This window comes from Oxyura jamaicensis, chromosome 26 (assembly GCF_011077185.1).
Source record: "Oxyura jamaicensis isolate SHBP4307 breed ruddy duck chromosome 26, BPBGC_Ojam_1.0, whole genome shotgun sequence".
NCBI classification, from domain to species: Eukaryota; Metazoa; Chordata; class Aves; order Anseriformes; family Anatidae; genus Oxyura; species Oxyura jamaicensis.
Window position 1 is genome coordinate 372481 of NC_048918.1, and position 18826 is coordinate 391306.

Genomic DNA, 18826 nt, shown 5'->3' on the forward strand with positions numbered 1-18826 from the left:
TTCTCCTGGCGATTGGCTTAGGGAGCCGTCCGTCCGCGGGCCGGCCTCCCGCGCCCGCGAGGAGGGGGCGGGAAGAGCCGTGGCCACACCTCCCCGCCCCGCCCCGTCCGCTCACTGGATGGTTAGAAAGGGCGCGGCCTTCTGATTGGGCGCCTGGACCTGTCAATAGCGGCTGCCGGGCGGTGAGGGGACCTCCTCTGCTCGCCGGCCATTGGGCGAACGGATCCCTTCCTTCTGATTGGTTTTCGAACCTGCCAGTTGCAGCGGTCCCGCCGAGGCCCCGCCCCACCACTCCCCATTGGTCCACTCGCCCAGACGCGGGTTCCCATCGTCCCTCTCAAGTTCTCGCGAGCACCGCTTTACCCGCCCCTTTTCCCCATTGGCCTCCGCTGAACGAGCCCGCGCTGCTCTGATTGGCCGAACGCTCTGCCGCTCCTAAAGAAGCGCGGGCTGCTGCTCGCGCCCCGCCCTTCGTTTACCATTGGGCGAGAAAACCTCCTCCGGCATCCCATTGGTCGCAGCCGGATAGCTCGCGGATAGGCTATAGCGGCGGTCAGTCACGCGCTTTCTGCCTCCGATTGGTCTTTGCGCGGAGGAGGGCGGGATCCCGGCAGGAGGGCGCGGCTGGCGCCGGGCGGGGCGGCTCCGGGGGCTCGGAACGCGCCCGGGCCGCCAGGGGCAGGCGGGCGGGCGGGCCGGTGGTCGGGCCGGCGGGGCAGCCAGGCGGCAGGGCCGGTGGTCGGGCCGGTGGTCGGGCCGGCGGGGCAGCCAGGCGGTGGTCAGGCCGGCGGGCAGCCACGGCCGCCCGTCACTGCCTCGCCTCCCCCGCGGGCCTGGTGCCGCGCTGCCCGCCTGAGGCCCGGCGGAGCGCGCTGGGGCCGTGTCCCGTCCCCCCCGCCGCGCCCGCCTCTCTGGCCCGCAGCAGGAGGCAGCTGAGGGCAGGCTCCGGCTTCGGCGCTCTGCTGGGGCCCGGAGCCGCTGGGAGCGGGCAGGGCCGGGGGCACGCAGCCCCCGGGGCAGCGGCATCGCTGATCCTCGCGGCTGGGGCGGGCCCCTCTGTGCCACCCCCCCGCCGACCGCGGGGTGGGAGAGAGAAAGGCCCCAAAGGGTGGGAACGCCGCGGCGACGGGCCCTGACCGCGGCCTGTGCGCCCCGCAGGTCAGCCCCCGCTGAGCGTGCCCTGCGCTGTGCTGGAGAATCGCCCCTTCTGCTGCCACCAAACCCGCGCCGTGAAATGCAGACGGATCCGAGGAAAAGAGCCCCACGAGCACGCTGCAGTGGGAGGAACTTGGTTTAACCCAGCAAGGCTACGGCCCCCCCGAGCCGTGTTTTATAATCACTGTAAGTGGTTTGAAATGAGAGCAGAAAGCACAATGTTCCCTTGCTCTAAATGTCCCTAAATGTCCCTGCAGCTCTGTGTCACCCGTGGAAATAAGATCTCTCCCCAGGAACGTCTTAATCTAACAGAGGGAGAATTGAATCAGGTTTTTTAATAGCAGACCATTAGGCTGCATTTCTCCCTGTCATCTCCTGACAGAGATGGTACGCGGAGGCTCCTGAAACCGTGGGTGGGTTTTGAATGGTGGGTAAATAGCTGATACCTAAATACAGACCTAGGAGCGATAGAAATTGTGTTTGAAATTTATGTTGAGCTTTAGAAAACAAGTTCCTCCTATGTAACAACACTGAGTTAACCTAACAGGCGCACTGGAGACAGACCCACAATGACACAGGAGATAGCTCACGTGGATATAATTACTGTAGAGCATATGGGAGACAGACAGGGTTGTGTGGGTGTGGGTCGGACGAGATGATACAAAGGTATGTGAGGGAGGGGCAGCACCGCGGGCACAGAAGAGCAGTGGGTGAGCGAGACACGGAGAATGGTGCAGGAGCCTGGCAGACAGGCTTAGCGCAACCGCTGCTCGTCTGATCCGTGCTGCTTTCCTGGGGAGACACATGGGAAGGATAAAACACAGCCACTTTTTTCCAATAGGAAGATCGCTGTTCTGTGAGGGTGTTACCATTTTACAGAAATGCCTCACTTCCAAGGCCAGCATTGCTGGAAAGGGTTCTGGCGCCTAGGGTGGGATTGCCTCAGGAAAGAGACCTTGCCTGGCACAGCATGCTTTGGGAAACAAAACATCCCAGTTGGAAATAAAAAGAAGCATCACCTTGTTTAGGAACAGACACCCAGGTTCCATGCAGGTACCCTCCCTGCCAGTACCTCTCCCGTGCATCCCATGGCGTCTGTCAGAGCAGAGGAAGCACTCCTTGGCCAGTCACGATAAAAAATATGGGGAAAATCTTATATTGCCATATTTCAGCTGCACCTTTGAGGCTACATCTGGTAAAACCCAGCACAGCTCCACAGGCTGGAGAGGAAATGCATCACTTTAAACAACTAGCGATAGAGACTTCTGTCTGCCGAGGTTCGAACTGTTTCCTTGTGGTGCCTCAGGTTGCTAGCGAAACCCAAATTAAAATTCCACCGCTGATGAGTCACGGTTTAAGAGACACCTTGGAGGAGCACTGGGCCACATCGCTGAAGGGACAGGCTCTCCTGACAGGCATTTCATCTGATTTCTGTCCTCCAGACCTGCTCCTTCCAAGCACAGACATCTCCAGAGTTTTTCCACCTCTGTGTCAGCCAGCAGCAGATGCAGATCTAACGTGCAGTTTGGCAGCACTGGTGCATTTGGGAGAGGGTTTTGGCAGCGGGGAAAGGCAGCGCAGCACCCAAAATGAGCTCTGGAGAAAAGCACGATGGACAGACCCAAGAAATGGTCCTGAATAAACAGGAATCGCTCCCCAGGCCCAGGCTAGATAACAAGCACTCTGTTTATTTACGTGTATGAATAATTAAGGAGCCAGATGGCCCTGGAGCCCCTGGCCTAGAGACGTCTAATTACATTTGGTGTCAGTGGGAGTTGGGCATTGAGGCCCCTCTGTCGAGCTGGGCTCATCCTGGAGGATACTTGGGTGTTGCAGAACCAGAGAAACTTGCTGTTTTCTGCAGAAACCTTTCTCTGGAGTTTAAGCATGCGGCTCCTTCTTAGAGCCTGGTGGAGATGACGGCAGAGGAGCCGGTGAGCCTGATGGAGGAGAGGCAAGGAGGGCTCCCATCAGGATGCTGAGCCCCACAGCCTGACTGACATGGGCCGAAGACTTGCGAGCATCTCAGCTGGGGAGGTGACTGCTTGCTGGCAGGTTTGCATTCAGACAAGCTGCCTTTCTTCCTGGAGATGCACTTGCATCCCAGCTGGCCGTTAGAGATGTCAAAATGCATTAGCTTCACTTAGGTGAGGCTACAAGAGCCCTCCCAGGAGCCAGGCTGCCAGCACAGGAGCGAGCTGGCTTGCACCCTGACCCTCAACACCACAACAGGGAGGCAAAAGCTTCCCCCGCGCAGTCGCTGCAGTTCTCGCGATGATCTCTGCCTTCGCCAGCAGAAAAAAGCTGGAGAACGTCCACCCTGCAGGATCATAGTGAGGTTTGGCAGCAAACTGCAAAGCAGCTCCCAGCACCTCGAGGAAAGCCAGGAGAGAGGGGGCTCCTTCCTGCAGCTCAAAAAGAGGTGCCAGGGGTTTGCTTGCAGCCTCCTGGGGAGCCAGTGTGGAGATGGGGGTGAGTTCAAGACCCCTCAACCTGCCCCAGCTCTTGGCTCGGTTCTCCTGTTGCGCCAAGGGGTGACAGTCCGTGAACATCTCAGCCCTGAGGAATTGGCCTGGGCTTTACTCCTGGTTTGTGCTGGTGTGGGAATGGTCCCCGTGGGGACTGGTCCCTCATTGCCTGATTTTCCTCCCCCTGCTCTCCTCCCAGTGCAGCTCAGCTCCAAAATCAGTCAGGAGCACTTGGTAACTGCCCAGCTAGAGCCAAACCCACTTCCCCGTGCTTCAGCCCAGCTCGGCACCACCTCGCCGCCTCCGAGGACAGCTTTGGCAGCAGCTCCCCAGGCAAGGTGCCCCCCTGCATGCCGCAGACCTACGGCATCTTCGGGCGTCCCTGGGCACCCCGCAGCCCCCCAGCGCAGCCCCGCTGCCGGCAGAGGGCAGCGGCAGCCCAGGAATTGCCGGCAGGATCCGCTCCCCGTCCCTCCGCACCCTATTTCAGTGGTTTTCCTCCGCTGCGCGAGGAAATGCACGGGTTTAATAAGTAATGAAGGAATTTATGGAGCCATTAGCACAGTAATTGTTCACTTTCCACCTAATAATCGGAGATTAATGGAAAGTGAAGAAAAAAAACCCAAAGCAGAGAGAGGATTCAGGTAGCATCAGGGAGCCAGGGCCACATCCTGCACCGAAGCCCAGTGCCCAGAGGACACCCGTCACAGGCGTTCAGCATTACAAAGTCTCGAGCAGCTGGGGCTCCTCTGTGCTCTTGGCCTCCTGCCCTTCCCTGTCCCCAGCTGCCCTCCTCAGGGACATGCTGGGGACACCCCCCCTCTGGACAGCAATGTCCATATGGGATGGAGGCACCAGATGTTGGGTACCCATCCCAGCAGAACTCGATGCACCTGCGCTCACGCCAAGAGAGGAGACTCATCACTCTCCCGGCATCTTTAAGCACTGGATCCTCCGCTCCAGCCATGGCCATGTCACTGCACGGTGACACGCTGCCACGCCGTGACACAAGGAGCCAGCACCGCAGCAGCCTTGCACGAGCTGTGTTCTGCTGGGCAGACAGCAAACAGGTGGCAGCTCCAGACGAGGAGGACTTCACATCATCACGGGGCCCCAAAATGCCCCAAACACCAGAGATCTGGCTCAGTCTCAGCCAGGGCAGTCAGGAGCCTTTTGGGAATTTGGGCAGGGGAGGACTCCTCTTGGGTAGGGACAGGGGACATATGGGGGGGGCACCACCCCTGCTGCGAGCTACAGTGTCACCAAGTGTGAGGTGCTTGTGGGATGAGTGGCTTGCTGTAGAAGGAGAAGCAGTGCAAAGGGATGCTGTGGAAAGCCAGCCCTGCTCCGAGCTGCTGGGACCTGTGGCCTTTCCCTGCTGTCCCAGTGGGGTCAGAGCACAGACGCAGCCTGTGGCAGAAGGTAGTTCTCAACCCTTTGCACAAGCAGCTGGGAAGGGATGAGCTGAGCAGCAGCTTGCAGAGCCCAGCACCTGCATGGGGGGACCACGGAGATGGCCCCATGAGCCAGCCTGCACCCAGGCACCTTGCACCTCTCCTCCACCCTCGTAAGCATCCTTACCTCATCCTCTGTGGTGCCAAACGCTGCCACACACATGCAGAAGTCACCCCTCTCTACAGTCTCCAGGGTGCCCTGTGTCATATCTTCCCCGCGCCATGCTCCACGGGTGGGAGTGGAGAGCAGCGTGCCGAGCAGCATGTCCTCTCCTCCAGCACAGCCTGTCCTTTCAGGGCACCTCTGTCTGCAGGCCTACAGTTGAAAACACCAAATCTTCACAAAATGTTCCTCCCTCTGACACCTTCCCAAGCAAAAATGGTGTTGTGCTGAAAGGCATCGCCCATGCGGCAGGCAAGGAGGCCAGAAAGTGCCAGGGAGCCCTCCGGTCTGAGGACACCACAAAATGCAGACTTTGTTTGCATTTATCCTCCTTCCCCAGCCCTTGCTACACACGGGCAGCCTGACGCTGGTTTCTCTTCGCTGTCACCCAGGCACTGGTTCCCACCTCCTCCTAAGCACCTCCTGTGCCTCGCTTTTCCCATGCTTTGGGTGTTCAGAGAGGGCTTTTCCTGCGCTAGACAGGTGCGGAAAGAGGATTCTCCAACCGAGATAGTTCCCCCAAAATCACCAAAATGCCCCCAGCACCTCCCAGTTCAGGCACTCCAGCCCAGGTTTGTTGTGCCTCTGCACTGCTAGCGGGAAGGGAAGATGGCAATTAAAATCAATCAGAGGCTGGCAGCCCCATTTGTCATCACGGAGCAGTTACAATCTGAATAGGGTGGGAACTCAGGCAGGAGACAATCCATGAAGCAGGGCTGCAAGGAGACACCCACCAACCTTCAGGCAGAGCCACGAAGCCAAAAGCCTGCCTGACTTTGCTATTGGAGCAGTGCTGGCCCTCGGGAAGGAAGGTGCGAGGTGAGTTCCCTCCAACCCTTGGGTTTCCAAGCTGGCAGCTGTGGGCAAGGCTTTGCTGCTCAAGGAGACCCTTCTGCACAGCATAACGGGATCCTCTGCAACTTGGAGGAGCAGTGAATAATTCATGGACTCTGGCAGATCATGCAGCCCTGGGATTGTATCCTTCCTTCAGCCCAAGATGCTCCTAGGAACAAGGGGACCTTCCTACACCTGAAGCACTAGGGGCTGAAAAACACTTGGGGATCTCAGAGCCAGTGGGCAAGCAGAAGCAAAGCACAGTGTGCTGCTCCCGGCTGTCCCAGAGCATCAGCCCTACAGCAGCTTCACACCGTCCTCCTGGGGGAACCATGCCGAGCACTTCTCTCTCCTCGAAGGCATTTCAGGACCATTTCAATCCCGTGCATGTCCACCCCTCCTGGTCCACCAGCAGCTCCTTTGGTTCCCTTCCAGAAGGGCCAGGCTCAGCCCTGTACCTCTGTGGCCATTCCCAGCCGCTGTGGCCCAAGGAGCAAAGATGGGCAGCTCTCACCCAGGCAGAATTACTCCTGGGGGAGAAAAACCGCGATGGACTGGGTGGTTGCCCAGCAGGTGTGCTGGATTTGGCCTGCTGATGGACCTTGAAGGAAGATGACCTTGTTTTGGAAGCCCCAAAGGACCAGCATGTGGCATGCTGATCGAGGCAGTTGACGGGCACGGGGAGGTGGCTGGGAGCCACCTCACCACCCCTGCCCCACGTCTCCCCCTCCTCCAGCCCAGCAGCCTCCGTCCTTCCAACCCGCACTGGATCCCATGGGTCTTCATCAAAAACCGTTCTGTACATTTGGTGCCTGGAGCTCCCTCAGCCATGGACTATGAATTCTTGCTAAATATATATTTAAGGGAGTCGTGGGGATATTTTTAAATGACCCCTGCAGCTATTTCTGCTTAATTTCCCTCACTTTTCCTCCGTCTCTCTCCCTGATCCTCTCCTCCGCAGAGGATGAGAGCTCATTTTCATCTCTCCTGTCTGGGCGACGAGGAGCCTGGCTGACTGCAGACAAAAGCCAGTCCGACAAAGAGCAGACAGAGCGGAGGGAGAACAGCACCCGGGGCCGGTCCAGCCCAGAGCAACCAGGGTGAAGAACCCCTCTGCAGCCCTGCCCAGGCACGCAAGAGGCTTTCGGCCCCTCTCCGAGCTCAGAGGAGAGGAATCGCAACCGCTCAGCGCGAGACCCGCTCGCAGCCCTGCCTGCAGCCCTGCAGCCCCACCGCCGACCTTCTCCCTTCTCCCCGCCTGGCCCGAGCCTTTTCCTGCTCCGAGCCGGGGCTCCCCCCTCGGACACCTGCGGGTAATCACCCGGCCCCGCAGCTGGAAGAGGTTATTTTCTGAGGCAGCCCTCAGGGAAGGGCACTGGGTGTGCACACACACACATGTGGATTTATTACACCTAAGTGCTGCCAGGAGAGGCACACAAATGAGTGAAAAAGCCAAGAAACTATTTAACCCTTTCAGCCCCATGGCAGCGCCCTGCCCCATCCTCCTGCCCTTGTTCATCGCAGGCAAACGCTCGTTCATCTTCCCTGCAGGTGTGATTTGCCCTTCAGGCTCTGCCCATGGCCCGTGCCACCAGTTCTGTTCACAGGCCGTTAACTCCAGCACTGAGCTCTACCCCTCCCTCCCCTCACCCCGACTGTTTCGGTTTGTGCATTTCTTAGACATTTGCCTGACTCCTTTGGGTGGGTTTAGTGGAAGCAGCAGCATTGCCTGATGGCTTCCAGCAGAAAAGGGAGAAACGCTCCTCTGCTCTCTCGCAGTGACTCTCCATTGCTGTCTTCCCTCCCAGACTTCCTCACGCGGAGCCTGCCATTTGCTTTCCTCCAGCAGTTCCCCTGCTGCTCAGGCACTTCCAGGTGCCCCCAGTCTGCGAGGCGCAGACTGACCAGGCTCCCTGTGGGAAAGGCAGACAAGAGCAGGTAGTAAAGCAGGGAGGGAATCAAACTCCCCAGGCCTGAAGCAGGATTTAACCCCTGTCTGCACCATCCTGGGTGAGCAGCCCCGTTCTGAAGCCTGCATTTCAGCAGTGAGATTTAACCATTGGGGTCCAGCCTGGACTTCCCACACAGACTCCTCCAAACCATCCCGCAAGGCAGGTGGAGGAGCATGGACATGGGAACAGACATCTCACAGCCCAAGGACACTCAGAGCTTAGATTTTGATCCAAATCTCTCCAGAAAGCTTTATGAGACTCTAGTTGCTTTTCCCTGGTGTTTAATGACCCCGGGGCAGAGGCTGCCAGTAATCAGGTTACCATCACTCTGCCGAGATGCAATAACCGCTGCTGACACTCTCGGTGCATTCATCGCAAGCTACATTGCGTGAGCTGGTGCAGCCTGTTCCTCCCTGGGTGCTTGCACCACATTCAGGAGTTTGGCACTGCAGTTGTTTCTCACACCTCAGTCAAAGGCAGACTTGAGCTGCTGCAAATATTTGTCTGCTTGCTGGAAAAAATAATAGTAATAATAATAATGGCTGGGAGGTGGGACATAGCTGTGAACAGGGGAAACTGCATGGCCCACTTCTTACTACAGGTCCTTTGAAAGCCCTCTTGTGCTTTCAGTCTTGGAGATGCTTCACAAACGGTTGCGTCCACATTTCAGCACAGGACGGATCCAGGATCCTTCTCTCTTAGGAGCTCAGCAGCACCCACATACTACATACAACCCAGCAGACCTGGTGACAAGTACAAATGAGCTGAGATGCCCCAAAACACCTCTTGGAGGGGGAGCCTGACCCCGGGAGACCACTGCAATGAGGAGACCCTACAGCTTCACCATGCATTACACCAAGTGAGAAGAGTCTTGTGCCGTGACCTGCACACCAGACCTAGCCACTGCCTCCCCACTGCCGAGAGCTAGGCAGCCCCAGTGCTGCTGAGGCTGGGACATCCCCGGGCCATGCCCACAGACTGGCCAGCACGGCTGCAGCTGCCTGCCAAGAGCTTCTGTGGCAGAATTGCTTCCAGATGCTCTTGGTGCAGGTCCAGGACACCCCGAGCTCCTGCAAGCCAGACCTGGGCACGCAGAGCAGACCTGCGCTGCCTCGGCCTGGCTCCGGCTGAGCTTCAACAGCGTTGCTGCAGGAGGCCGAGCAATGGAAAGACAGAGTGAAGGGGACAATTTTCTCCCTGTTTACTCAGTTTTAAGTGAGGGACAGCAAAATATTGTGCATGATGCTGTCACCCTTTACATTTCAGGGGAATCAGAGGTTGCTGTTGCTTAACAGCAGCATTTGGGGGCATGGTGGGATAGAGAAGCTCTGCAGGACACAGGCACTCTGTGGGAACAACCCAGAGCAGTGCTAGAGACACAACCTCAGCTGGGGCTCTGCAGAGCAGGGAGGTCCCTCCCTGAAGTACCAGCATCCCCCAGCATTCTGTCTCTGGCTCCTGAAGGAAAACCCAAGTATGTATAGGCTGTAAAACAGGGCGGTTCGGAGCCCTCACTGTCCCCTCTGCCTCACATTACTTTTCCTTCTTGCCCACCTCTGTCACCCCAATCCTTTTCCAAGCACTGGTGATCTCCCACACCTCCCACACTCAGCCCTCCTCTTCAAATGCTCCCCTCCTCCTGCAAAGGGCCCCTGCAGGGTGCTGGGGGCAGAGGGTGGCTCACGGCGAGCTGTGCCCAACCACCCACGTCCCCAGCACCACCCCGGGGACCTGCTCAAAGACAGGCCGCACACCACAGTACGGCGATGACGAGAGCTGGGTCTCAGCGAGGAGCTGGCATGGAAAGCTACGTCCTTTCTGCATCCAACCAGCTGCATGGCGAGGGTGGCTCTTCTTGGGGTGCTGACACAGCACTGTGCACCACATTGTGGGGAGGTGGCAGACATGCACATCGCTGGGAGGTGACATTGCCACCACCCAGCATGGGCAGGAGCAGAGGGGACTGGTTTAAAGCCATATCCATCACTGCAGCCCCACTGCAGGGTGTGAGACTGGCTCCAAGCTGCCCAAGGGGAGGTGGAGCCCACCCAGCACCTCAGCACCCAGAGAGGCTTCATCTCTGCAGACCTCCCCTGAGAACCAGAAGGGTCTTGCCCAGCTCAACAACATGGTGAAAAGCCATCCCTTTGCGAGCACTGCTTGCAAAAAAACAAGCATACAAGCTGACCCAAACCAGGTCCTGTCTTGGTCATCCCCCTTGGCAGCCCTGCTGCCTCCGTCCCGGTCCGCTGGATGCCCTCATCACTCCAAGCCAAAGATTCACGGCGAGGGCTCTCAGCTCACCGCTCAGGCAGGCGCTGTGCTGCCACCCAGAGAAGGACTCCCAAGGACGCGAGCTGAGGGCGGTCGTGCTGCAGCTCACTCTCCTCCATCAGATGGATTAAGGACCAATTCCTACCCCTCCGCCAAGGGCAGTGGAGCAGGGCTGTGACCACACCAAGGTGACCGGCTCCAGATTGCCAGGGGCTGACCTCCAGCACACGGAATGGGAGGTGGCACAAACCTCCACAAGAGCCTCACACACCCCAGGTCCCAGCTGGGGGGGCAGATCTGCAGCCTTTATCCCCCCTTCTCTCCCCTCCTCCTCCTCCTCCTCCTCCTCCTCCGGCCGCTTTCCCCACAGGGAGACAGGCAGCAGCTGAGATAATTTACCATTTAATGTGGGCAGATGGCTTAATTTAAACAAAATCAGAGAGGAGGGAAGCCAGGCTGTGAATGCCTTGATGAGTTCAGGCTGTTCTCCCTTCCCTCCCCCTCCCCATGCAACCTTTCTTCAGCAGCAGGTAAGGCCCCCAGTGCCAGGATCCAGCCCCAAAGGCTCCTTGGGTCCTGTCATCCTCCCTGAGCTTCATTGTGCGGGAGGAAGAAGAAAAATCCAGGTGCAGCAAAAGTCAACATCCCCAAGCCCTTTTGCAGCTCAGTTTGGATTACAGAGACCCTGGAGATCTTCACCTGGGGGGGTTGGTTTGGCTGGCAGCAGGCATGAGGGTGGTTAGAGGGGGTAGCACGGCCACCCAGAGCTTGTGCCCCAAGGATTGTAGGGACAGAAACTGTCCTGCAGCAGTGGGGATAGAGACCAAGCAGGCAGATTTAAGGATGAACCAGCTGTGGTGGGGAGGCTGTTGAGAGGAAGAAGGGATGGACAGAGACCCAAGGGACTGCAGCCCCTATGCTGCACCAGGCTAAATCCCTTCCTTCACCTGTTCTGTTCCTTGGGGTCAGCCCAACGGGCAACACACCCACGAATCCCTTCCAAAACTCCCCTTCAAGCTCTGCCTCTGCCTGAGGCTTCTTTGTGCTCCCAGCTCTTCCCCATCTCAGAGTCTTCCACCCCAGCCAAAGCCTGCTCAAGCTTCAGCCACGCAGGTCCCATCTCGTCCCCCTGAGCCCCTTTCACGGCGAGGTCCTGCCAGGGCTGAAACATCCCAGCTCCGCTCGGCCACAAGGGCCAGCTGGGGTGGGGAGGCAGATCTGAGCTGATAGCATTGCCAGGGCCCACAGGAGAACACGGAGGATAATCAGCAAAGCTGTCATCGAGCATTTGGTGTTCAGCACTGCCGTTTCCTACCTGGGTATTAACCCAGCACGGCTCCCTTCGCCCACTGGGAGAGCCAGGCAGTTAGCCCTGTTCCAGGCCAGCATCGTCGACCACCGCCATCCCCTCCTGCGACCCTGAGAGGGGGAAAACACCCACAACAATTGCACCAACCCCCGTAATTTCCAGAACAAACACGGCAGGATCTTATCTGTCAAGAGACGGAGATTTTCCTATAATTACCCACATCCCCTATGCACATAACAAATCCATCTCGGTTATGCAGAGAGTTTTCATAACAGGTTGCATGGCCGTAGGTGATTGCTTTAAAAAGCTACCCACCCATGGAGTTGTGCTTTCTGCGCTCGTTCCCTCCACAGTAATAAACGCTAATAATAAAGCTTAGCACCACGCAGCATTTCATGGCCTGTCTAATGCAGGAAGTCAAAGTGGCTGAACACAATGGTTCTCTTCTAGCCACAAAAATAATAATAATCCAAGGAAAAAGCCAGTGCAGCCTTCTGGAGGTGGCAGAGCATGGTCTGAAGGGCTGGCAGCCTTGATTTGGGATTTAAAAGCTGAGTCTGGGAGTTAAATGAGTGCCCTCGGCTAAAAAGTGCATCGATGGCAGAAGCCAGGGCTGGAGGTTTGCAGCCCCTTGCTGCCCTCCCACCTGTGACCATGAGCCTGCCTTGGGTGCAAGGGGCTTGTGCCAAATGTGGCTGAATTACTCCCATCTCCCCCCAGCACTTTTCTCCACCATTACCCTAATTAGCCCCCGCCCCCAGCCCTGGCGGGTCGCTCAGTCGAGGCTGTGGGGGTCTGGGGAAGCGGCTCGGTGTCGGCTCTGTGCAGAGCAGCTGCTCTGAACGGTGGCTGCGGGCGGTGAGGAGCGGGGCTGGTAGCCAGCAAGGCTGCCTCACTGCCGCTGATCCGAATTTCAATCAGGCCAGGAGAAACCCATCCACCTGCATCCTCCGCAGGGAAGAAAACAGAAAACAGTCTTTGGGAAGCTCCTGAGATGCAATTAGCAATGGGGCATGGAGGTGGAACGTGGGGTAGGGTGGACGGGAAGGTACCTGCTGGGGAGGTAGGGGAGTCACAGAGAGTTTTCTTCTGCTGTCTGGACACCTGGAGCACAAAAGCAGCAAGGAAGTGTGGGGAGACAATGGAGCCAGAGGGAGAAACTCTCCCTGTCCTCCTTCCCCACCATACACCTTCCTCTCTACACCTCCCAACCAAAAAGAGACAAATTTAGAAGCCCCAAATTATGAACTGCAATCATGGGACAGTGGACACTGCCTGCAAGCCGAGCAGCAGCCCCACGACCAGGGCTTTAGCAGAGGATGGGGGACATCAGGGGGGGCCTCACCATCCATCCTCCATTTATACCCAACATTTTCTGTGCAGGAACCCTCATTCTGCCACGCAGGACCAGCAGGTTTTCCCATCAAAGCCACCACTAAGACCAGGGAGGACTTGTCCGTCTCCCCCAGCCTCTCCCTAATTGCTTCCCACATCTGCTCTGCAGGGGTTGCTCCAGTTCAGCCCAGACTCTTAAAGCCCATTTATTCCCCCAGACCCAGCCCTGCCAAGCCCAGCAGCACACGCTGGCTTTTGGCTCACCAGTCAGCACTGAGGACACGTTTAAACCGGTTACAGGAATGTGACGTCCTTCTCTGAGAGGGACAAAGGCCTGGGGAGCACGAAGAGCCCCCGGCTCCAGCTGACTCCCAGTTATTCTGCTCAGAAATTGGCAGCGGTATTTTCAGAGCCGTTAACGTCCAATTAGCATCGCCCCGTTCAGCAGGGCCCCGGGTGAGCTGGCAGGCGAAGCAGGGCAGATGTGAGGCTGGAAGGAACTGCAGCTCTCCCATTATGGTAAGTTTTCCAAAACCCACTGGTTGTGTCCCTAAATAGTTTCCTTCCGTGAACAGTGAGATAGTGTCAGCTGCTTTTTTTAAATTAACATCAGAAAATAACAAAGAGCTGCAACCGGCAGCTATAAATGCAAAGCAGAGGCTGGAGCACTGGGGTCCCACGGAGAGGGAACAGGAGGTCTGCACTGCGAAGGGGCTCAGCGAGACAATTTGCAGCATTTAAAGGGGACGATGCCGGCACCAGCCCTGCGAGACGCTGCTGCAGCCTTCCAAAGCTGCTCGGACATGGTTGACTTCCCCTTTGCTTGCAAACTGGAGAGAGGGAGGCGGTATTTACCCAGCTGGAAGTAACCATAGCATCCTTACTGCAAGGTGCTCTTGGGGTTCTCCCTTCTTCCCCTGGCCAAGCCTCCCGTGGTCCCCCTGTACGAGGAGAGCACGACGCCGTGCTGCAGAGCAGCAGTTCCCAGAGGGCCTCAAGCCTGCAGCTCTCTGATACTCCCCATCCCATGCCCTGCCCAACCATCCCTGCCTCCCATCGCTGCGGCGTCCCCCTCTTCCCCCAGATTCTCTGCATGATGGAGAATTTAGGCGTTACAGAAATATTAGTGTCAATAGATATCTGGAGTGTTGCTTTTTTAAAAAAAATGTTATTATTTTCCTGCCAGCTGTTGAGCAAATATCTTTTTCTGTGAGCAGAAAGCGAAGATGAAGAATAGCTCACCCCAGGAAGAAACAAAAGACTAATGACGGAGAGGGCCTGGCCGGGCGGCGGTGGTAAGAGACAATTCATTTACATGTGTTCATTTACATCCTCGAGATGGGCATTCAGAAAAGGCTGTTGTCACCATGATCATCTGGCAGGGGGAAGAGTACAGCCTGATCACACAGCCCCGACCCCAGGGACACAGAGGACTCCTTGTGGCGCTGTACCCCAGCACCCAGCAGGGTGTCACCTTTCTGCCCGGCTGAACCCCAACCCCAACAACATCATGGGGGTCCTCTACCAACCAATGGCAAACAGTAGGAAAAAGAAAAATAAAAAGAAAAGTGACAAGAGCTGAAGCAAGAGCCTCAGCTGCTAGCGTACCTCTAGTAGCATCCCCTTGACTCCATGGGCACAGAAAATCTCCAGGACCACACAAACTCAAGGAGCTGAGTTGAAATATGACTTATTCCATTTTACTACCCGGAAAAAGGAAAACACACCATTTTCTGAACAGAGCCCGCACAGTAGCAAGTCTGTCTAAGTATGCCATGAGCATAGATAAGAGCCCATCGTGTCTGTTGCTTCCAGTGCTGGAGAATAACCCATTGGACAGGAGTTGTTTCAGGCATGCTGAGTGCAGCCTAGGGATGGCAGAACAGCTATTAATGAAAATGGAAGTGGTTTTCAATTTAAAAAAAAAAAAAAAAAAAAAAAAAAAAAAAAAAAAGCCAATTGCAACTGTTTCTAGATCAAAAGAAACCGATCCACAGAAAATGTTCTGTCTGGGCAAAAATGTTAATAAATCAGGCTGAAAAAATGCTGCTGTAAAAAATCATTTTTTTGATACAAGTTCTCAACTTGGATTTTATTTCAAGGACATGAGGTTTTAAACACCTATTTGCCTTTTATTGAAAAAGGCTTTGAAAAACTGAAGACGTTTTTCTGCAGACAGGATTTCGTTTTTTTCCTAGGTGAAAGATGGGAAAGCACAAACTCCGCTTTGAACACCGAGCAACTTTGTTCCTCCATGGCTATTCTCGACTGGTTTAAAAAACAAAACACCAAACCGTGCCTCAGAGGCCGTGGCGGCTGAGGGGGCTGCTACCTTGGGTCTGCCTGAGGCCTTGCTGCGAGGTCTCTGCTCCACCTCCACGAAGCCCACCGGCACCGAAGCTCACCGGGAGCGCCGGATCCGTGCCCGCGCTGCCCAGACCGCGTTCACACCACCGCTTGTCTGCCCCTGCGGACCCAGCAGCCCCGCGCAAGGAGCTGGTGATGGGGCTGGCCACTCCAAGCCCTGGGCTTTGTTGTGTGCTTTTATCGCCACGCTTTTACTGCATGGTTTCTGCTTCTGTTGGGGCAGCTACACGTGGTCCCAAGCAGCTTCGTTGGGTTTCAGCTCATTCTACATAGGAAGATAATTTGCTAATTTAACTCATTTAACACAAACTGCTGGAGGTGGGGGACAAATCTCCACCATTCCAGCAGGGCAAACCCAGACCCATCTTCCCCCGGGCACCACATCACTCCCTCTCCCCACACCAAGAGCTTCTGCCAGCCACCACCAACTTTGCAAATCCCCCCAAAAAGCACATCCAACCCCAGAAAAACACATAGCAGAGGGATGGGAAGGGATGAAAAGCCTGGCTTGCACCCATCCACCTTTTAATACCATTTTGCAGCCTAATGGCCTCCTCTCTGCATCCCAGATGAGAAGGGATCAGGACTTAGAGCCACCATTTGCCTTCTGGAGCTGGAGCTTGGCCGTGCCTTGTGCCCGCTCCCTACCTGCTGCTTTTTTACAAGGAAACGGGTTGCCCTGGAGCTGGGTCTCCATGGAAACTCGGGCTTTTCAGACACTCAATGGAAGATGCTGGCACAGAGAGGCTTGTGCAGGAATACTGATTCAGCCCCAGCGTCTGTAACACTGACTGCATTTTAATCCCGCTCTGCTACCCGGCGAGCTAAAAATACCCCGCACACTGTCGCCTCCTGAGCTCGCGTAAACAGCTTAAAGCAACACGGCACTGCCAGTGTGGAAATTTCATGAATCAGCTAAAAAAAGGGAGATGGGGGAGGTGATGGAGGGGTCTCAACCCTTGCTGCAGCAGGGGAAGCATGTCCCTGCTCGAGGGATGGAACAGAAGGCTCAACAGGAGATGGGAGGCTCTGCACCACATGGGTCTGTGGGGGGTTGTTTCACCTCTCCAAAATGCCCCTTTCCAGGGGCAAAGGCAAGAAAACAAGGTTGCCCTCGGTCCCAAGCCAGCTGGGAGTGCAATGCATTAATTGACATGCCAGGCTCAACATGTAGCACAAATGTGGGCTGTGGCATGCAGCCACCTGTCCCCAGCAAGGGGCTTCGGGGTGGGCTGGGGGGTGGGGGTGGCCTTGGTGAATGGCAGCCTGGCACAGTGCTTTCCCTTCTCACTCGAATCATCACTTTGCAAAAAAGATGTTGGGGTCAAGCAAATGGAAACCTTGGGGATGGGGACACTGGGGCTGAGGACGTTGCCAGTGCCCTCACTGCACCCGAGCTGCACGTCAGCCCAGCACTACTGGGACCGTAATAGGCAAAGAAGAGCGTGCTCTCCTCTCTGCAGTTAGTCGAGGCTGTCCTCAGCTGACTCCGAGAACATCTTTTTGCAGAATACACAAACACCTCTCTTTTTTAAAGGCTTTCTCGCAGCAGTACGCCATTCCCTGGGAAGTAACACCCAGATGAGGAAACTGAGGCACAAGCCTGCTTGCTCAGCACCACAGAAACGTGGCTGAAAGCTGTGAGTGAATCCAGGTTTCCCGACATCCTCAGCTATGCCCCAGATGCTGCCCTTTGCCTCCAAAGCCACTGCAGCCTGCAACACCCCTGCACGCATCACAAGCACCCTGCTAACCCCAATTAGCTCTGCCTTCTAAACAAAAGGCTCCCAAAGCACAGAGCAGCAGGATGAGCCCACATCCAACAGCACTGAGGACACTCATCCAATGCAGCAACTGGCTGTAGAGTTGCTGTTTCAGGGGGAACTGCATTTGTACATTTGTTTTTGTCCCTGGCACGGAGAAACAGCCAGCATTCCCAGGGCCTAGGGGAAGGCGCTTTAATCCTTTGCTTTCACTCGGAACCAGAGAAGGGGCAGAAATGCCATCCTCAGCTCACAGTGGGTGGATTTAAGGTGGGTGATAAACAGGGCATTGTAGTGGAAAGTTCCCCCCTTGCACTGCCCAGAGCAGGAAAAATCATTTTCCCAGTTAAAACAAACAAACAAACAAACAAACAAATAAATAAATAATCCAGGCATCCACTTCTGGGGACAGGAGAACTTGCTACAGGGTTCCTTGCTGCTGGCTCAGGGAGGGGAACTGGCACCTGGACACCCTGCCGTCCCCAGGCATCGCCTCCCAACGCTCTCCCTGTGATCCGTCTGCTCTCTCAGCAGTGTTACAGGAGTGCAAGTAGGGAGGAGGGAAAAAAGAACATTTTAGGTCATTCTTTTTTTTTTTGGTGGGCTCTTAGAGCTTTCCCCCAGTGATGATTAAGGACATTGGCTCTGAATAGGCTCCACCACCTCCAGCCCTGTCACAGGGACAGGGCAGCAGCACGAAGCTCTGGCGATGCTCAGCCCCGTTTATCAGCTCACAGCCACGAGGCTCAGCCCACGCTCCCCTCTCCTGGGCTTTGCCCCAGGCTGGGCCCTCAGCCCCTCGCTGCCTTTGCAACCCCTCGCCTTGCCCTGCAGCACCCCCAGCCCCCTCCCGCTGCAATGGGGCCCCAGCAGGTTCTGGGCTCGGGGGGCAGGGGGAGCCCCTCGGCCAGCACCCCAGCAGCCGCTGCCCGGCCGCACGCTGCTCCCAGCCTTCTTCCCGAGATTAAAAGTAATGCGCCCATCACGCTGGCATGGCACCATAGAGCCTCTTGCTTGTTTTTATTGACAGCACCATCTTCGGCTGATTAAAATTCCTTTAAGTGAACCCGCCAGCTGATCCCAGCCCCGAGGCCAGCAATGCTGTCACAGACCCCCCCCAGACTGGGGCTTTCTGCCCATTTTCCCTCCCTGCCATGTCCTGGCCTGCAGGCCCTGCTGCGTGCCCCCTCCCCGCTCCACCTGCCTTCCCCCCCCTTCTGTTCTTTGCTTCAAAAATAAAGAAAGTGTCAAAAATGCTCAGGGAGTTTGGGGGCAGGGAGCTATTTGTGAAGGGAAAGCAGGGGGTGTAAGGATGTGCCAGACCCCTTCCCCATCCCTTGTCGCCCTCCTCCTGCTTGGCTCGTGCTGGGTTTGTACCTAGAGGGGCCATGAGCCAAGGAACGCCGGCCAGGAGGGGACTCGTGCCAAGCGCGCCCGAATCCAAGCCTTGCTGCGAGGAGCAGCTGTGCTCAGGAGATCACAGGCAGCTCCCAACAAGCAGCAGTGCTAGCGACGGCTCCACCTGGGATGAGCAACTCGTGGAGATGTGGGGAGCATCAGGCCACTGGTGGCAGTGGTGGGGAGGTGACATTTGGATCCCTTCCCTGTTCTCTCTTCGCAAAAGGTTTCAGTTCCTCGTGGGGACAGCAGAAGTGAACCCTCCTTCCTGCTCCCCACCACGTTTCTGCTCAGCCAGGAGCTGTTGCTCCTCCATGCCTGGCATCAGCCCCCCTAAGAGGGTTTTAGCCTCCC

At 56.5% G+C, this 18826-nt stretch overlaps 2 long non-coding RNA genes across 2 annotated transcripts; one reads left to right on the forward strand and one right to left on the reverse strand.

Annotated features, from left to right (window-relative positions):
- Window positions 1–2975: 2975 nt before the first annotated feature.
- Window positions 2976–4160, forward strand: LOC118178574. The gene is made up of 2 exons (XR_004756202.1): window positions 2976–3627; window positions 3828–4160. It is a non-coding gene; the product is annotated as an uncharacterized LOC118178574 (long non-coding RNA).
- A 3273-nt stretch (window positions 4161–7433) lies between these two features.
- LOC118178572 lies at window positions 7434–10668 on the reverse strand. The gene is made up of 3 exons (XR_004756200.1): window positions 10331–10668; window positions 8623–8769; window positions 7434–8537 (listed from the first exon to the last, which is right to left on the reverse strand). It is a non-coding gene; the product is annotated as an uncharacterized LOC118178572 (long non-coding RNA).
- Between the last annotated feature and the right edge of the window lie 8158 nt (window positions 10669–18826).